Source organism: Helianthus annuus, chromosome 7 (assembly GCF_002127325.2).
Source record: "Helianthus annuus cultivar XRQ/B chromosome 7, HanXRQr2.0-SUNRISE, whole genome shotgun sequence".
Classification (NCBI taxonomy): Eukaryota; Viridiplantae; Streptophyta; class Magnoliopsida; order Asterales; family Asteraceae; genus Helianthus; species Helianthus annuus.
Genome location: NC_035439.2, coordinates 76,339,142 through 76,357,479, shown reverse-complemented (window position 1 = coordinate 76,357,479; position 18,338 = coordinate 76,339,142).

Below are 18,338 nucleotides of genomic sequence, written 5' to 3'. Positions count from 1 at the left end.
ATGGTGTCATACGAGCGGACCAGTTATTGTCCTTAAAAGCGAACCCAAAAGATAATTCCAAGCGGACCTTGTCTGAATTTCGAGCGGATTTGCTAATGTTCGTAAAGGCGGATCTTTTGTTCGTAAAAGCGAATCAAAGTTTTTACCCTGTTTTAACCATTTTTAGTTCGAGTTTTAGCCTGAAACTTTCTAGGGTTTGTTATTAGTGTGTTTTACACGTTATACTCAATTTTCAGACAATTTCAACCGTAGGAACCACTGTAAACCGAAAAAGTATGAGAGAAAGTGAGTAGAAAAGAGAGATTTCTGCAGATATAAGCTGTAGTAGTATGAACTCCTCGTCCTGAGCTCTGATACCACTTGTTGGACCGTTGTTTTGACCCGAAAAGTCAGTCAAGGTAGCTCATCCTCATATACAAAGGCGGAAACAGAGTATACAAGGTTACAACAGCTTGTCCTATTAATTCCACTGCTTTTATTAGCTTCCTGAGTAAATTTTGACAGAGTTTCGCTCCAGAGCACACACATACACACACCTAGATCCGCTCCAAAGACATCCTATTTATAGACTAGCCGGTTCGCTTATATGACAGTTCATATAAGCGGACCTGTTATAATGACATATAAGCGGACCCATTTGAACCCTATAAGCGGACCTATACATAACCTGACCATAAAAGCGGACCTACATCTATAATTACATAAACTTGACAATTTGACCCCCTGTTGACTAATCTTGACTTAGAACTTCATGTAGACGTAGTCAACAGACATCCTATGCATCAACAATGGGCAGAGCTTTCCTCAGCAGAGGTTTGGAATATGAATGTGAGCCAACTTTGAATTTTAAAACTTTTAATATTAGGCTTTATGATGTAATAATGACATAAGAAAAGCATTATTGGACATGCTCTCCTGCTGACATATCAGCTTTTCTTATGTCACTTGGATTTCTCCTTTTATAGAAAGTATAGATAAATTATTATTATCTATAATTTTAATGAAAGTTGTGAAAAAAATACATCCAAACCCATCTCTGTAAAGCAAACTATTACAAAATGGTGTGTAGCAAACTTTAAAATGAATAAATAAAACTTAAGAACGCACTTAGTCTGATAAAAGAGTTGCACCCGGGTCATACATTTGCTTGATTTCAATAAATAATTGGAGCAAGTTATCATATTGGTGCATTAGAGAGAGAGACGGGGTGAGAGTCTAAGAGAATGAAATAGAGGTTTTTTCTCCTATACATAAATATATATTAATAAATGGATTTTAGAAATCAATCTAAATACATATATATAGAATTACCATAATATATACCCTTACCTTTAACAAACATTTTAAATAGAGTTAGAGACGGGGAATGAAATTAAGATAAGTTAGATAGATCGGAGAGTAAAATGGCTATTTTTAATGGATTAGGACAAAACCGTTAAAACGACCAAATCAAAGGAAGCAAAACGGAAGTTTAGTCTGCTCCATATTTAGTTGTTACACTTCAGCTTTTGATAAAAAAGAATTTTGACTCTAGTAAATATCTTATGTTTCATCATACTCCATTCTCTATTTTTATGTCTATTATATTATATAATAAAATCTTTTTTTTTTCAAGTATATGGTCCTAAACAATTGTAACAAAAAGTCATATCACAATGTCTATGTCATAGACCGTAAAATTGTATAATAGGTATAAGAATACAAAGATAATGTACCTATAGGAATACCTCTTTAAATTTCTTCCGTCTGCCGCTTGAGTTAACATTGCATCCTATCTTCTACTTTTAATATCAACTGCAAATATTTAGAGACACTTGACAATCATTTGATAGTGATTGGATAGTTTGTTAGAGAGTTTTCTTTGCATAATTGAATAGCTATATAAATCACACTACAACCAGAAGTATATTAAAATCATACAAAATGCTTCTAGTACATAGAGCTGAACATATATCAAATTATGATGGTATAGGGATATGAAATTTCAGACACTCACACTAATGTGTAGAATACACCAATCACACATAAGCACCCGGTTACATAACATCTAAAAAGAGACATCCCTAACTGTCTCGAAATAACATCAAAATGATCCTGAGTTAAACTACACTTCTGACTTTGTTTTTGCAAATTTTAAATATACAAATCAAGCTCGGTTACCTAACCTCTTATGTAAGTTATTCCATTGCACTACAAAAGTAAAGATTTTGACATCTAGAAGAAGTATATCTACAGGATTAATAGATACAAATATTGTGTATTGAAAATGAGTGAAAAAAGATACTAACTTCTGAGCAACATTGAAACGAACATAAAATGTAACATAGAAATAACAAACATATACGTTTAAGAGATGGTACACCATATAGAAGCGAGACTAATACATGGAAGATCCTCTCATCTCTGAGATCTAAGTGCTCGACTAGGAGATTGAGATATAACCTCAAATTGATTGTTCGGAAGAATATAAATCGACGAATACGAATACATTTGTTGGTGCAATTGCTGCAACATCATGTAAAATTAATTCAACTCCAATATCATTGTGAAACGATCAAAGGCGAAAAACTAGATGAGAATCGCCAGATTGCAAGTACTATTTGCTCGATTAGGGTTGGGCTAGCGCTGGTTTCATAAGGGTAAACTAGAACACGAAATTAAGGGGGAATTTAATTTTGTGGGGGGGGGGATGTGATTTGAGAGTGAGATTAAACAAAATTAAGGGAAAATTGAATTTGATTTTGCATGTGTGGGCGGGAGAATGTAATTAATTTGGGAGGGAAATGAAAATTGGTTTTGAGTTTAATACTTTTTATTTTATATAGTTTAAATATATAGAAAATTAGTTTTGATGTTAATACTTTTTATTAGGACTGAGTTTGAGGCTCTGATATAATTTATTGAAATGGTAGAATATGTGTCGAGTATTAAAGACTAAATATTACTCCCTAATTATTTCATATAGAAAACTCTTAGGAGACTAAATATTAGTTTCGAATGAGGTCACTTACAAGATGTTTGAGATTAGTTCTCAGTCCCTGATACTTCTATAAGAATGGTAGAACTTGAGCCGAAGATTGGATTCTAAAAATCAGTCTTTAATCCTTTCATAAATAAGAAAGGTGTTCATGCCTAAATATCAGTCCCTAATTTGATTATTTTTTTTAGAATATTAAGGACTAATTTTCAGTCTCTAATATGTTCCTTCCATATTAAAGACAGAAGATCAGTCACCGATATGTTTGCACCATTTTTCATCACCGAGGAACTTATTTGGGACAGAAATAAAGTCACGAAAAAGGTACCACTCAAAACCTTATATTACATAGGAATATCTGTGACTGAAATTTAGTCCCAAATAAGGTGGAAAAATATTAGCGATTGTCTCTAACACAAGCCGTATACAAATCAGTCCCTGATATTATCAATAACCGAATTCAATCAAAAAATTATGTATTGAAGAATCATATATCAAACCCTGATAATTTAGTCTATAACGGTCACTTTTCTTGTAGTTGGCATGGCAGTTATTTCCTAGATTCAACACACACATGTGTGGAGCATCCTGTTGTCTTACACGATCGTGGACTTATGTTTCAATAGTGCGTCCTACATAATCATGATCTCAAATCCCCAATCTGCCTAACAATAGTTCAAGTATTATTCTAATACCAACATTCTAAATAAAACAACAAACATACAAGGCTTCAATTGTAGGGTTTTATCTCTAGGAAGAGGTCTTCCCAGATTCTACTCGGCAGTCCTCCACAAGCACCGCACCAACACCACTCTATCTCTCTATAAAATACTGACTTGTCGAAGAATTTATTACAGTACTCTTCATATTCTCGAAGTATACCAGTTATGCTAGTGAGACACTGAAATATATTAAAACTGGTACCAACACTCAAATGAGTGTTAAAACACGGGGATACCTCAACGGAGGGTCCCACGTTCTCTCTCTAACTTCTCTCACTAGAAAGAGATGAAAATGATCAAATGATTCAGAAATCAACCTATATACAAGAATCTTTGGTTAATCATTGTAACACCCCGTGTTTTCGAATGTCAAAGTCAAAGTCAAAGTCCAAGTCAAGTTTGACTTCTTTGACTGCAATTAGTCTATTTTATGTTTTATTTGTATTATGTGGAGTAAGTGTTGTTAATCAAAAGAATCGAACGTTATTTGATGCGAACCGATCTACGACATTGAATAGTAGGAAGTAACAATGCGATAAAGTCAACTAATCAATAATCAAGTTAATCGAATCATCATCGAACTCGAAGCTCGAATTACGCGATATTATACGTGTGTGTGTGCCTTATGTGTTACTTGTCCATGTTTACTTTATGTTATGTGTGGTGATCAATCGAATCAATCGAATCGAAACTCCAAACTCAATCGAACTCAATCGAAATCCAGTTGTGATAATTGGTGGAGAAGAGATTACGCGAGATATAGATGATTGTATGTTAGATATAGTGATTGGGACTAAAAGTAATTTGAATAGGAAACCCTACCGTATTTGTATCATCTTCAATCGAAATCGAAACGTAAAAAATCGTCGCACCGAACGTCCGAGACAGGCTGTTGATCGATCAGGCCCTAGCCGATCGAACAGCCCAGCCGATCGGACGGACTGTCCGATCGAACAGGCTGTCCGATCGGGGTGCCTGGCCGATCGGCCAACCCTTTCCTCTTTAGGAAGCCTATAAATAGTCCTGTCATTGTCATTCTTTCCACTTTTGGAAACCCTCTGACCGACCAGCTTGTGCTCCCCTTCTTTTCTCAGATTTCTTCCGATTTCGGTAAGTTTTCATCCTAAATCTTGTACTTTCTTGACCAATACACACTCCTACACCTTTCTATCTTTCGAATCTTAACTTTTAACCGTGAAATCATCAAGATTCAAGAATTCTAGGATGATGTCATCATGGTGTTCTTGAAGAACTTCATGTTTTGACCTCAATCCACCATGAATAGCTTGGATCTAACCGATTTCCACACAAACAAACATAGATCTATCACAGATTTAAGCATATTCTCGGTGGAAAGGAGTGAAAGATGGATTTTCCAACCTTCTTTCAACTCTTTTACACTCAATGCTTTCAAACCAGTAGAAACGGAGCTTGAATCCACTCGCTAATCACTCTAGTAGCTGAGCGGTTCGAGATTCGGGATTCTATCTACGAGGTTCACCGACTTCGGGTTAAACATCAAACTACCGTTCCGAACAGTTCACCGGCCGGACTTGGGTGATTCTTGTCCGAGCAGGGGAAACAAGTAAGAACGAAGGTTCCATGGTTCAGCTCGTTGTCTAAATACCTCAATATAACGTCAAGAAATCAGAACAGCCAAGTGTTAGACGAACAGGCCGACCAGGTCAGGATGCTGACCGAACGGATAGGCTGCTCGAATGAACAGCCCAATCGATCGGACATGTCAGCCGATCGACCAGGCCAGCCGATCGGCTAGCACATGGTCCCACACTTTCAAAATTTTATGAAGTCTGGTATGGAACGAAGTGCTGTTCGATCGAACTACGGTTTGATTTGAATTACTCTTCAGATCATGAGATACTATGCTTCAACACTTAATCGATTTTCAACTTGTTCGACGTATTGGAGTGCCACCCGATCGAACATGCTGTCCGATCAGGTGACATCCTGCTGAGGACTTACTACCGAAGTGTCTAACCGATCAGTTAAGCCGGCCGATCGAACGACCCGTTCGATCGATCGATTTGAAAGGTAAGAACACTTCAATGTTCTCAAATACTACAACGAAAACCTCAAAAGGACAAGCCATCATACACAAACACAACTTACTCAAAGGAAGAAACAATCCACTCAAACAGTCCAACAGATCGAGCCTACCGGCCGATCGAACAGGCTGCCCGAACGGGCTGTCCAACCGATCGAGCATACCGGCAGATCGAATAGGCTGACCGAACGGACTGTCCAACCGAACGAACAACCCGTTCGATCGAACCTACAGTTCGATCGACCAGGCTGTTCGACCCACCATCACTTGTTTCCATTTAACACGTTACTCGTCGCTATGCTATCGAACTATTCAGGCTAACCCTACTCTCAAGCGCTCCCTTCAATCCATCAATCAACCGCTGTGAGTATACTCAACCCCTTTTTGCTTTTAGCACTTTTGGGTGTTACATACGTTACTTATTTCAAATCACAATCAAACACACTACTGAATTATTTGAACGCTAACCGTGCCGCATGTATTACGTGCCTAAATGAATGCTTGTTGTTATGTTTACACGTGGAATGCTGTCTACCTGCCTTAACGACGATAGTACTATAGTTTGGACTCAGCACCCGTTCACACGGGGGTTGTTAAGGACCATTACTTGCATGGATTACGGTGGTAATCATGTATTGCGAACTGCCTCGGGCAGTCAACCCGCAGTCATTGGTATCGATAGATCCATGTCGATAATTAACATGCTTCGTTTTCCTCTGTGTACGTGCTGGTTATGCGTAAAGTATTCGAACTCTATTATGCTATTATCAAACTTGTATGCTCACTTTACATTATATGTATTGACTTTATTTTAACGTATGTGACAGGCAACTAGGATGCTTATCTGCTAGGAAGGCGAGCTACGAATAAGCGTCTAGAGCATAGTTGTCTGTAGATCTTGCAGATCGAGTCTCTAAAAGCATTTGAACAATATTTATTTTTTTTATTTTAATCTGAGTTGTCGGAACAGTATATTTGACTAGATGCTTATCTGTAATAACTTGTTTATTATTTGGGATACAGTATGGGATGTATTATTTAAACTAATTAGTAATGATAGTTGTTATGGAAACTTCTGGACAATCTGTTTTGCTCCGTACCATGCCCTGATGATTCCGCCATCGGTTGGGGTGTGACGGATTGGTATCAGAGCCATAACTATAGGGAATTAGGCTAGACACGACCTAGTCCGGGTCGCTGTCTTAGAGACCTAGACTATAGTTAGGAACCAACAAGACCAAAGCTTATATGTTATCCCCAGCTATTTCTCGCTATCACTGCACTCGAATTTTCAAATGGAATCAAGCGATTTAGTCAGGAATAGGTGTGAAAACCGCAAACTCTCGACTAAATTGCTTGGTTAATGCTGATTTTATCAATACATCAACGATTTCTTCGTTAACTTTTCAAAACCAACGAGGAGAATTATACCAAATCAGGAGTGAAATCCATATTTTGACGAATAATCTCCTCAATTTTACTAAAACAAGGAAGAAATTGCTAAGTCAGGGGTGAAACCCGAACCTTGGCAACTCATTCCAACTTTTACTCATCTCACCAAAGCCTCGACAGACTCCAACGACCTGAACTCACGAGTATGACCTAGGGAATACATGCTGGATGCCCAAGAATTGAGGCGAAGGCACGATCCCAAAAGTTGAAATGTGACGACAAGTCCATTGAGAATAGTCGAACCGCTTTGGGTAGTCAATGTCTAGTAGCCGCAGACAATCCGTTTCTCGATTTTCATGTGTTTCGATTCTGAGCTCGCAATTGCCAACTTTGATAATTCACCGATTTTATGTGTTTTTTGTGAATTTACCTGTTTATGTGTTTAAATTTTTGTGGATTCCTTGATTTTTCTATCACTTCAATCGACACACACGACCCGTTTTGTCCTGTATCTCAAAACGATAACAAATCGCTCCGAACTTAGACAGTACTATGATACGATATACGCTATACTATACTCGACATGCTATACGATTATACGATGTTACTCGATATACTATACGCGATAGAAATATACGAACGACGCGCGAACTTGAATAATAGGTTTCTGTATTCTGACTGCATCTGCAATTAAATGTGTAGGTGCTTCTGTGCTTATGTGTCTCTGTGCTCTACGTGCCTACGTGCTTATGTGCCTTTGTGACTACGTGAATCTGTGACTTTATGCTTATGTGTTATGTGATGCGTGTTTCGACGTGTTCCTGAGCTTTAGTAAGTAGTAGACGTGTGAGGTGAGATTCGATTTTGATGTGTCTGAGACCTACGACGATGTCTATTGCAGACCATGTCGTCATCAGGACACCGAACCCCACTTACCCGCCAAGAGAAAAGAGACCGATGTCTTGCTGCTATCATCGCCAAGCAAGTGGCAAAAGCTGTGAGTGAGGTGTATGAAAACATCAGCAAATCGTCTGAGGAGTCGCGAACCGAAGCTCCTAAAGATGCTAACAAGACTGTTTTCAGCTTCAAACAGTTTAAAGCATGCGGGCCCAAGGAATTCACCGGAGAAGATGGCCCTACCGCCATGTTTCAATGGTTTGATTCGGTTGAAGTCACTCTGCGCTAAAGCGGCTGTCCTGAAAATCTCCGCACCCTCAATGCTACCGGCGTCTTCCAGTCCCGAGCTCTAGACTGGTGGACGGCCGAACGAAACAAATGCGGGAATGATGCAGCTTATGAGCTGACTTGGGAAGAGTTGAAGGAAATCATGATGGACGAATTCTGCCCTCCCCATGAACGCCAAAAGCTGGAGGACGAGTTTTGGAACATCAAGCAGAAGGATGGAGACAACGCTGCTTTAACTGCTCGCTTCAAGCAGCTTAGCATTATCTGTCCCGATCAAGTCAAGACGCCAGACATGGCCATCAAGAAGTATATTCGAGCTCTACCCGATTGTGTTGCCGACTTTGTTCACGCCGCTAAGACATCATCAATTGAGGAGACCTACTTGCTTGCCGCCGAGATCAATCACAAGCGGGTAAAGTCTGGTTTCTGGGATAAGCCCTCCAAGTCTCTGCATCAAGCCACCACCACATCGACTGCCGACACCACCACTGCTCAACCCTCCAAGTCGTCACGTCGAAAGAAGAAGCACAACAACAACGGCTCCAGCAACAAGAACTGTGTTGTCACAACAACTGCTGCCCCTCTGCAAGCCGTACAAGCTCAGCAGCAGTCTCATCACCGACCAGCTCCAGTGACCAATGCACCGCCAGCAAAGCGTGCTTACACAGGTCCCCACCCGCTCTGCCCGACATGCTCATATCACCATCCGGTGGGACTCGCCTGTCGTTTCTGCGCCCACTGCAACCTCTACGGTCATTTCACTGCGAACTATCGCTATGGTCCCCGTAACACCGCAACTCCTGCCGTCGCTCATCAAGCTTTACTTCCAGCCCCTCAAGGCCAACCTGCAGCTCAAGCACCCGCGGTCAATGCTCGAGTATGCTTTGCATGTGGTGATCCCAACCACTTTGCAAACATGTCCCCGAACAGGGTTGTGAAGCAAGAACCTCAGCAGCAGCAGCCTCAGCAGCAGCAACAAGCAGCCTGTGCCAGAACCTTCAACATCAACGCCCGTCAAGCCCAGGCTGACAACAATATGGTTAATGGTAAGTTCCTTGTGAATGGTATTTATGCATCGTGTTTGTTTGATACTAGAGCCGATAACTGCTTTCTGTCGTTTGAATTCGAGAAGTTCCTAAGTCGTAAGCGTTCTTATCTTTCCTCGTCATTCGAAGTTGAAGTTGCTACTGGGAGAACCGTCGCCGTTAACTCTGTTCTTCATGATTGTACCCTCGAGCTCAACAATCACATCTTCCCAATCGATCTTATTCCAATGCAGCTCGGAAGTGTTGACGTCATAGTAGGCATGGACTTTCTTCGCGAAAACCATGCTAAAGTTGTGTGTTTTGATAAGATGATTCGATTCTCGCTCATGTCCTGCATCCAAGCTAGCAAGTATCTCCGCAAGGAATACAGAGCTTTCTTGGCCAACATTGTAGTAGCGGAGAAGGAAAAGAAAAAGAAGGCCGAATTCAAAGACGTTCCAGTGGTTCGTGAATTTCCTCAGGTGTTCCCTGATGATCTTCCCGGACTACCGCCAAGTCGTGACATCGACTTTCGTATCGACCTAATTCCTGGAGCTAATCCTGTTGCTAAAGCCCCTTATCAACTCGCGCCATCCGAAATGAGGGAACTCTCGAACCAACTCCAGGAGTTACTTGAAAAAGGCTTTATTCGCCCGAGCACCTCTCCTTGGGGCGCACCAGTCCTTTTCGTCAAAAAGAAGGATGGGACGTTCAGGATGTGTATCGACTACCGGGAATTGAATAAGCTGACCATGAAGAACCGTTATCCTCTACCTCGAATCGACGATTTGTTTGATCAGCTACAAGGTGCATCGTGTTTCTCAAAGATCGATTTACGCTCAGGCTATCATCAGTTACGCATACAAGAGGAAGATATACCCAAAACCGCCTTTCGCACTCGTTACGGCCACTATGAGTTCGTTGTTATGCCTTTTGGTCTAACCAACGCACCCGCAATTTTTATGGATCTGATGAATCATGTGTGTAAGCCTTATCTTGCCCGTTTCGTCATCGTACTCATCGACGATGTCTTGATTTATTCCAAATCGAAAGCCGAACACGCGCAACATCTACGTTTGGCTCTCGAGTTACTCCAGGGGAACCAACTCTATGCCAAATTCTTCAAGTGTGAATTCTGGTTGGAGGAGGTTCAGTTTCTGGGTCACATCCTGAATAGTCAAGGTATTCATGTCGATCCCGCGAAGATTGAAGCAGTTAAGAGCTGGGTTACGCCAAAGAACCCGTCTGAAATCCGTTCTTTTCTTGGATTAGCGGACTATTATCGACGATTTATCGAAGGATTCTCTAAGATCGCTGTGCCGCTTACCGCTCTTACTCATAAAGACAGATCTTTTGTTTGGGGAACTGAACAAGAGTCTGTTTATCAAACCCTTAAACACATGCTTTGCAATGCTCCTGTTCTCACGTTGCCAGACGGAAACAACGATTTCATTGTCTATTGTGATGCTTCCAACCTTGGTCTTGGCTGTGTTCTCATGCAACGGGACAAGGTTATAGCTTACGCATCTCGTCAGCTCAAAATCCACGAGAAGAACTATACAACCCATGATCTCGAGCTAGGCGCATTTGTTTTTGAATTGAAGATTTGGCGACACTACTTGTATGGTACCAAGTGTACGATCTTCACCGATCACAGGAGTTTACAACACATCTTTAATCAGAAAGAACTTAACATGCGACAACGCCGATGGGTAGAACTTCTTAACGATTACGACTGTGAGATTCGTTATCACCCGGGCAAGGCAAATGTTGTTGCCGACGCGCTCAGTAGACGGAGTTATTTGCTCAGTATTCGCAACACCCAAACCCAGCATGATCTCGAAACCCTCATCCGCGAAGCCCAGCATGCTTGTTTTAACGAATGCACTTTGAAGAAAGAGAGGATCTACCACGATGGAGCTCAACTGGTAATCAAAGCAAATGGGATTTTCTATTATCTGGACCGAGTTTGGATCCCTAAGCGGACCGATTTGCGAAAGATTATAATGGATGAAGCCCACAAATCCCGCTATTCTATTCATCCCGGTGCCGAAAAAATGTACCAGGATCTTCGTTACAAGTACTGGTGGCCGGGCATGAAACGGGATATTGCTCTCTATGTTGGAAGTTGCCTAACCTGCGCAAGAGTTAAGGCCGAACATCAACGACCTTCTGGCTTACTCGAACAACCTCCAATCCCTATATGGAATTGGGAGAGTATAGCTATGGATTTCATAACCAAACTTCCGCCAACGCCATCAGGTCACGACAGCATTTGGGTTATAGTTGATCGTCTGACCAAATCAGCCCACTTTTTGCCAATACGGGAAGACTACAAGGTAGAACGACTAACTCGAATCTACACCGACGAGATCATTTGTAATCATGGTACGCCTCGTGACATCATTTCAGACCGTGACGCTCGGTTTACTTCGCGATTGTGGGAAACGTTTCAAGAAGCTCTTGGTACGTCGCTTGACCTGAGTACCGCATTCCACCCTCAAACCGACGGACAGACTGAAAGAACGATCCGTACTCTTGAAGCCATGCTCCGCGCATGTGTCATAGACTTCGGTGGTAGTTGGAACAAATACCTACCGTTAGTCGAATTCTCGTACAACAACGGCTATCATGCCAGCATACTAATGGCACCATTCGAGGCCTTATATGGAAGGAGATGTCGTTCACCTATTGTGTGGCACGAGATCGGTCATTCGCAACTAACTGGTCCCGAGCTATTACAAGAGACGACTGACAAAATCCTCCAGATTCGAGACAACTTGTCGAAAGCCAGGGATAGACAGAAAAGTTTCGCCGATAGGAGACGCAAACCCCTTGAATTTGACGTTGGCGACTACGTACTCCTAAAGGTATCACCTTGGAAGTGTGTGGTCAGATTCGACAAGAAAGGGAAATTAGCGCCTCGATATGTTGGACCTTTTAAGATTCTGGTAAGAATCGGAAAAGTCGCCTACAGACTCGACCTACCGGAGGAACTTAGTAACGTCCACCCAACTTTCCATGTGTCGAACCTCCGAAAGTGTCTAGCTGACCATGATCTGATTGTACCTCTCGATGACCTTCAAGTAAACGAAACGCTACACATCGTGGAAAAGCCTGTCGAAATCATGGATCGCCAAACCAAGCAACTCAGACGCTCGCGCATTCCTATTGTGAAGGTCCGATGGGAAGGCAAACGAGGCGCATAGTTCACTTGGGCACTCGAAAGCGACATGAAGGCGAAGTACCCGCAATTGTTCAAGTGAAAGTCTAGAGAGAAAGTGCTCCAAAGATGATTCACGGTGCTGTGCAGCTTTCAGCCTAATTTCGGGACGAAATTCCCTAAACAAGGGGAGGCTGTAACACCCCGTGTTTTCGAATGTCAAAGTCAAAGTCAAAGTCCAAGTGAAGTTTGACTTCTTTGACTGCAATTAATCTATTTTATGTTTTATTTGTATTATGTGGAGTAAGTGTTGTTAATCAAAAGAATCGAAGTAAATCGAACATTATTTGACGCGAACCGATCTACGACATTGAATAGTAGGAAGTAACAATGCGATAAAGTCAACTAATCAATAATCAAGCTAATCGAATCATCATCGAACTCGAAGCTCGAATTACGCGAACCTTGGTTGTTATTATACGTGTGTGTGTGCCTTATGTGTTACTTGTGCATGTTTACTTTATGTTATGTGTGGTGATCAATCGAATCAATCGAATCGAAACTCCAAACTCAATCGAACTCAATCGAAATCCAGTTGTGATAATTGGTGGAGAAGAGATTACGCGAGATATAGATGATTGTATGTTAGATATAGTGATGGGGACTAAAAGTAATTTGAATAGGAAACCCTACCGTATTCGTATCGTCTTCAATCGAAATCGAAACATCAAAAATCGTCGCACCGAACGTCCGAGATAGGCTGTTGATCGATCAGGCCCTAGCCGATCGAACAGCCCAGCCGATCGGACGGACTGTCCGATCGAACAGGCTGTCCGATCGGGGTGTCTGGCCGATCGGCCAACGCTTTCCTCTTTAGGAAGCCTATAAATAGCCCTGTCATTGTCATTCTTTCCACTTTTGGAAACCCTCTGACCGACCAGCTCGTCCTCTCCTTCTTTTCTCAGATTTCTTCCGATTTCGGTAAGTTTTCATCCTAAATCTTGTACTTTCTTGATCAATACACACTCCTACACCTTTCTATCTTTCAAATCTTAACTATTAACCGTGAAATCATCAAGATTCAAGCATTCTAGGATGATGTCATCCATGGTGTTCTTGAAGAACTTCATGTTTTGACCTCAATCCACCACGAATAGCTTGGATCTAACTGATTTCCACACAAACAAACATAGATCTATCACAGATCTAATCATATTCTCGGAGGAAAGGAGTGAAAGATGGATTTTCCAACCTTCTTTCAACTCTTTTACACTCAATGCTTTCAAACCGGTAGAAACGGATCTTGAATCCACTCGCTAATCACTCTAGTAGCTGAGCGGTTCGAGATTCGGGATTCTATCTACGAGGTTCACCGACTTCGGGTTAAACATCAAACTACCGTTCCGAACAGTTCACCGGCCGGACTTGGGTGATTCCTGTCCGAGCAGGGGAAACAAGTCAGAACGAAGGTTCCATGGTTCAGCTCGTTGTCAAAATACCTCAATATAACGTCAAGAAATCAGAACAGCCAAGTGTTAGACGAACAGGCCGACCAGGTCAGGATGCTGACCGGACGGATAGGCTGCTCGAATGAACAGCCCAATCGATCGGACATGTCAGCCGATCGACCAGGCCAGCCGATCGGATAGCACATGGTCCCACACTTTCACAATTTTATGAAGTCTGGTATGGAACGAAGTGCTGTTCGATCGAACTACGGTTTGATTTGAATTACTCTTCGGATCATGAGATACTATGCTTCAACACTTAATCGATTTTCAACTCGTTCGACGTATTGGAGTGCCACCCGATCGAACATGATGTCCGATCAGGTGACATCCTGCTGAGGACTTACTACCGAAGTGTCTAACCGATCGGTTAAGCCGGCCGATCGAACGACCCGTTCGATCGATCGATCTGAAAGGTAAGAACACTTCAACGTTCTCAAATACTACAAAGAAAACCTCAAAAGGACAAGCCATCATACACAAACACAACCTAGTCAAAGGAAGAAACAATCCACTCGAACAGTCCAACCGATCGAGCCTACCGGCCGATCAAACAGGCTGCCCGAACGGGCTGTCCAACCGATCGAGCCTACCGTCAGATCGAATAGGCTGACCGAACGGACTGTCCAACCGAACGAACAACCCGTTCAATCGAACCTATAGTTCGATCGACCAGGCTGTTCGACCCACCATCACTTGTTTCCATTTAACGCGTTACTCATCGTTATGCTATCGAACTATTCAGGCTAACCCTACTCTCAAGCGCTCCCTTCAATCCATCAATCAACCGCTGTGAGTATACTCGACCCCTTTTTGCTTTTAGCACTTTTGGGTGTTACGTACGTTACTTATTTCAAATCACAATCAAACACACTACTCAATTATTTGAACGCTAACCGTGCCGCATGTATTACGTGACTAAATGAATGCTTGTTGTTATGTTTACACGTGGAATGCTGTCTACCTGCCTTAACGACGATAGTACTATAGTTTGGACTCAGCACCCGTTCACACGGGGGTTGTTAAGGACCATTACTTTCATAGATTACGGTGGTAATCATGTATTGCGAACTGCCTCGGGCAGTCAACCCGCAGTCATTGGTATCGATAGATCCATGTCGATAATTAACATGCTTCGTTTTCCTCTGTGTACGTGTTGGTTATGCGTAAAGTATTCGAACTCTATTATGCTATTATCAAACTTGTATGCTCACCTTTACATTATATGTATTGACTTTATTTTAACGTATATGACAGGCAACTAGGATGCTTATCTGCTAGGGAGGCGAGCTAGGAATAAGCGTCTAGAGCATAGTTGTCTGTAGATCTTGCAGATCGAGTCTCTAGAAGCATTTGAACAATATTTATTTTTTTATTTTAATCTGAGTTGTCGGAACAGTATATTTGACTAGATGCTTATCTGTAATAACTTGTTTATTATTTGGGATACGGTATGGGACGTATTATTTAAACTAAGTAGTAATGATAGTTGTTATGGAAACTTCTGGACAATCTGTTTCGCTCAGTGCCATGCCCCGATGATTCCGCCATCGGTTGGGGTGTGACAATCATAATGTGGCAAGTGGTATAGAAGTGATGATACGGTTGTGTCATAGATAGACACGCCCGTGCTAGTTATGGTGCCAAGAATCGAAATTGGTGTAGGTCGCCAAGACTTGACTATGGATGGCGTAGTTGTGTCTATGGTCGACACACCCGTGTCCATCTAACTTTTGAATTTTCATGATTTTTAAAGAAATTAGTGGTTTTACCATCTTTTGATATATACGAGTTCTAACATTCATTTATTATTAGTCAAGTTCTAACATTCATTTATTATTAGTCAGCCCTTGGAATATAGATGAATGTTAAATTTTTTAACATAAGAAAAATTAATGTTTCAATAGATTTGTACGAATGTACCTAGAGAATTTTTTTTGTAGGGCAGTAATAGCACCAACCAGAATTTTGGTTGAGTGGCATGAAAATAGTATGATCCTATAGCAAAAAAGATAGCTTGTGATAGGCCACCTCAAATCAATGAATCTTGCACTCTTAGCAAAATGGTAGTAGCGGTATAAAGAGGACAACTCAAATTTTGTATAAACTTATTTATAAAACAATTTAGGGAAAATTTAGCTGTATGGATTAGGTTTTTGATATTTGAAATGAAACCAAGTCAATCTCATATACTAAAGCAGAACCACTTAGCCACGTGTCATTATCTTAGGCCTTTCGGTTTAAAGTCAGAAAATTGGTAAATGAGTTGCAATGTGTTTCTAAATTGAATCCAAAATTAGAGATCAGACTTTCCTTTTTTAGTGTGATTTCAAATTACAATACATGATTTTCCTTCTAATTCCTCTGTGATGATTTCATCTTGCAGTCTCTAAAACTGAAACCTTATTTCTCAAACACCTATATATGGATTTGTGAGGTTTTCCATAATCACATTTCTCTTTTCATTTTTTCTAAAACTCTAGCTTACAAATCTGTTGTGCAAATCATTCTCATGTGCTTCCAATTATCTCTCATCCGCACCATAAAATCTCAAGGTATTAGATCTTCCTTTGGTAATTGTTTATTGTGTTGTTTTTTTATCATCCTTGTCTAATCGTTTGATTTAAAGTGATAGGTCTAAAATGCTCTGGTTGCGGCACACGGTTAATTCAGAGAAACCAGTTAGGGTTCCGCCAACATCGTAAGCATGGCTAACTGCTTGTGTCAGATGGCTGCAACAATGAACACGTTCGCCACTCTTGAAAATTTCGTCATATAGGTCCCTTTAATTTTTACAAGAAAATCAATTCCAAAACATCCAAAAACAATGAAAATGCAACTTTAAGTGACGATATTTTTTGCTTGGTGAAGATCTAGAGAGAGTGGAGATACTATCAAATGTGATTTTAACTAAGAGGTGTTTAAGCCTATTACATTAAGTAACATATTGAATGTCATACTTATTTTGTAGAAGAAATGGCAATGATAGCCTTTCATATACCTCAAAAAGAGGTTATCCATGATTAAAGGTAACTTAATAGTTAAAGGTAACTTAATAGGCAAAGTTGATAATGTGAGAGGATCTGATTGAACTAATTTATAAATATTTATTGCGTTCTCTTTTTCTTTTACTGAGTTTTACACATAATTAAAGTTTAAAAATATTATGATAACCTATATTATTATAAAGAAACTTCTAGGGGGTAACATAAAAAGAAAGAAGCTTCTACCAGATTATAGGTATACTTATGTATGAACTTTTTAAAAATAAGAAAATGTGGCATATTTCTAATGCTTAGGATCCTTAGTCCTCGTGATATATCTTTTCATTGTTAATATTTTAAAAAACGATAGTCTATGCATGCTCATATTATGTGTGAGACATATCTGGAAACTCTGTCTGTATTTACAGTGGCATATTCAAGCAATGGATGTGCCCTCATCATGGCTACCAGAGCTGGTAAATTGAATCTAAGGCTAATATGAATTATGATTATATCATATATATACTCCTGATTTATTATTCTATAATCTTTATAATATGTTTGTTGAATCCATATATTTATTATGTGTTTGGTGGTGGGTTCGAAAGCGAAAGGCGAGACATCAGAGTAGGGTCCGGGGTTGTTTAGCACGCCGATGGTGGCGGAAGTTGTGGTTATTGTTATCAGGTATATGATTATATCCCTTATATTTTTAATCAAATCGTTTGATACGCATAAATGTATTGGAGATTAGGGATACCTTTATCTTCTTCGTCGTGCATAATGGGGGCAAAAGGGTGACTTTGTAATACTTTTTTTGTAAATAAGTTCAACTCATTTGTATTTGTAAATAAAAAAATAGAAAATGGCTTGATTTATTCGATATTTTTTCGGCTTTTCTTACACAGTCTTGTACTTCTATAGAGGAAAGAAAGTTAAAAGAAGAGCTTGCAGATTTAGTAGGAACTCTAGTATTGCCTTTCTCTTGTGAGTGTAGCTAGGTCGATAAGTAAAATCGATTAAGTTGATGGACATGTATATTTCATGTAGGTGAAACCCAACACGCAGGAACTTAAACTATTAGAAGTTGATGCAATGATGATAGTTTTATATATTTTAATACAAAGTTATAATAATAAAACATAAACATTGGTTGTTCTATGTATGTATTATGTGAAACCTAACACGCAAGACAACATTAATTCATTTTCGTATACATTTTTTTCGGTTCACAAATAATGGAAAGTCCCTTTCATTTCAAATTTATGTTATCCCTGTTAAATATTATATGATTTACTTTGTGTCACTCGTGTAACA